The 3,184-nt window shown below is 38.1% G+C and overlaps 2 long non-coding RNA genes across 3 annotated transcripts in view; one reads left to right on the top strand and one right to left on the bottom strand.

Moving 5' to 3' along the window:
- Window positions 1-654, bottom strand: part of LOC106875031 (uncharacterized) — a 19,375-nt gene extending 18,721 nt beyond the window's left edge. For both annotated transcript variants that reach the window (XR_008265823.1, XR_001410074.2), the window contains exon 1: window positions 126-654. This is a non-coding gene — a long non-coding RNA (uncharacterized LOC106875031). The remainder of the gene's footprint in view (window positions 1-125) is intronic.
- Window positions 637-3,184, top strand: part of LOC128249703 (uncharacterized) — a 28,881-nt gene continuing 26,333 nt past the window's right edge. The window contains exon 1 of the long non-coding RNA XR_008265824.1: window positions 637-936. This is a non-coding gene — a long non-coding RNA (uncharacterized LOC128249703). The remainder of the gene's footprint in view (window positions 937-3,184) is intronic.

Here is a 3,184-nt window from a genome sequence, read left to right on the forward strand (position 1 = left end):
TATATATATATATATATACATACATACATACACACACACACATATATGTGTGTGACTCTGTGTGTGTGTGTGTGTGTGTGTATACGATGGGCTTCTTTCAGTTTCCGTCTACGAAATCCACTCACAAGGCTTTGGTCAACCTGAGGTTATAGTAGAAGACACTTGTCCAAGTTGCGACGCAGTGGGACTGAAGCCGGAACCATGTGGTTGGGACGCAAGCTTCTTACCACGTAGCCATGCCGATGAAAATTTTTGGGGCTATGACCGCCTCATCCTTTATTTCAGATATCGTATATCTGGCACTTCTTTATCAAAATTGTTTGTTTTTCTATTTGACTGATGATTTGAGGGGTTGTAGCTACTATTTCTTGCAACCACACAATGCTCCCTTTGTTGAATTGTTATTTTATCGTTGATAGAGTTGGTAAAGCAGTAAAGACGGTTCATCTTACTTAGTTGAAAACGACAAATACGATTGGACAGAGACTAACAATCAGAGTTGTAGAATGGCAACACTTCATGCTAATCACTATTTGCTATGGCATTCTGCTTCCTCGGTCAAAGTTAGCTTTTGTCATCAAACCACTGGTAGAAATAATTGTTGCTGTTGTTGTTGTTGCTGCTGTTACTGCTGCTACTGCTGTTGTTGCTGTTGTTTTTTGATGATCGAACAGACCTATGACGTAACATACTTCTATTGTGACCATCTCGTGTGTATTTTCTTCAAGCATAAGAACATCAAGAAATGCATTATCCAATGTGTCCTGTAGATTTTTTAAGGCTGTGATATAAGGAATATTTGGCTGTTATTTCTAGCATAAGGAGAAAATGTTCTTCTTTTATTGTCAGACACGAATTTCAAGTGTATAAGTACTTGAGTACTTAAAAGAACACATCTGTGAAAAATAACGAGTCTTTGATTTTATTCACTCTTAGGTATGTAATTAATATTAAATTACTGTTTGGGACAAAGCTTAAACCGGTTTCTATGCTTTCTTCCTCTATTTTCACATGAAATTTCAGTGATTTCGTCAGAGGACAGTTTCAAATATCAACGCAGAGGTAATTTCGTATGTGGGCAATGGTAACCTTCTCTTACATAAAGGCTTCATTGGGGAAGTTGTTTATCATCCAGCTGACTAAACACTGTATCGTTTTACCTTCTTCCTTTAAACGTCCGATGTATATTCTTGCTGAGTAGAATGAAGATTCTGAAAAGAGTTTATGGTTAATTTGAAGGATAAGATGTCCTATAGGAATATATTTTAATCTCCTCAGGTTAAAGTTGGTTTCTCTGCCTTTCAGTCACAGTGAACCTTCTTACTCTTGCGACTAAAGTTCAATGAAAAGTACAGAGTTTTCTATATCAAGTGCTGGTGTATTAGTTTCAAATTTTGGCACAAGACCAGCTATTTCGAGAGGAGGAGCTAGTCGATTGAATCAAATCTCAGTACTCAACTGGTATTTATTTACTCGACCTCGAAGGATGAAAGGTAAAGTCGACCTCGGCGGAATTTGAACTCAGAACGTTAAGACGGACGAAACGCCGCTAAGCATTTTCTCCGGTGTGTTAACGATTCTGCCAGCTCGCAGCCTTAACAAGTGCTAATATAATACATGTATCCTGATAGCTTAGTAGGTAAGTATGTTCAATAGCTGCATGGCTAATTTCCAGCCATGTGGTTTCCGGTTCAGTGCTATGGAGCAGCAACTTGGGTGAACGTCGATTTGTTCGATTAAACTCGTCGAGCCAGTGCCACAGCAAGGCTGCAATACAATAACTGAAACAAGCCAAAGAGAAACGATGATAAATCTGATTCAGTTATTGTTAAGATCTTTTATCTTTTACTTGTTTCAGCCATTAGACTACGGCCATGCTGGAGCACCGCTTTGAAGAATTTCTAGTCGAATGTATCAACTCCAAGGCCTTTTTTTTTAAAGCCTGGTACTTATTCTATCGGACTCTTTTGTCGAACCGCTGATTTACGGGGACGTAAACACACTGATAAAGGACTAGCACAGACACAAAGACACATTCACATACCCTCACGTACGCACGCACGCACGCTCGCATGCACGCTCGCACGCACACACACACGACGGGCTTCTTTCAGTTTCTGTTTACCAAATCCACTGACAAGCTTTTGGTCGGCCTGAGGCTGTAACAGAAGACAATTGCCCAAGATGTCACGCAATGGAACTGAGCCCGGAACCATGTGGTTAGGAAGCAAGCTTCTTATCACATACCCACTCTTGCGTCTATGGTATAGTGAGCTATGTCATAAAGAATGTAGAAAAAAAATACTTATTCATTGACCAATGCTTTTTTATTCGGTTGGTAAGGACGAAACGCAATGTCAGACACGTTTTGGTCTTATTTGATGGACTTTCTCAGCGAAGTATAGTCTGTGCCGTGCTTAACAAAATATCAAGTAGAGAAACATCAAATACTTGAAGAATAATCTCCATTGTAATAAAAAAAAATTCAAAGAATAAATCATTCTTAGACACATGAAACAAGAATAATTAAAACTTAGTGTTCGCATATTTAATTGGATCGTACCAAAAAGCTAATTAGAAATAAAAATGATGTTGTCTAATAAGTAAAATTTATACAAATGTTCACGAACTTAAGCACGTGGAGACCGATAATACCACGAAAATAATTATTGCGTGTAGAAGTATATGTGTATATGATGTGTTTCTGTGAATATATGTGAGGGTATGCGCGCGTATACTTACATACTAACATGTATACAAGCATACATACATGCTAACATGTGTGCATCTACGTAAGCACTTCCCACACACATATGTATATATGTATTCGTATATATATATATGTGCTTGTGTGTGTGTGTACACACACACACACATATATATATGCATACATGTATGTATATCCTCAGAGTCACGAGGTGAGTAAATAGGAGTTGATAACTCCCGAAGGGGTTCAATTCTTTCAATCGTATAGAGAGAGCAGATTCGGTTCACTTGTATCTACTGCTCTATACCCGTCTACTTTTACAGACGTACACACGCACGCACGCACACACACACACACACACACATACACACACACACAAACACGCACACACACACACACACGCACAAACATGTATATACATATATAATATACGTATGTATATATAATGTATATATATATATATATATATATATATAT

Source organism: Octopus bimaculoides, chromosome 17 (genome assembly GCF_001194135.2).
Source record: "Octopus bimaculoides isolate UCB-OBI-ISO-001 chromosome 17, ASM119413v2, whole genome shotgun sequence".
Taxonomy (NCBI): Eukaryota; Metazoa; Mollusca; class Cephalopoda; order Octopoda; family Octopodidae; genus Octopus; species Octopus bimaculoides.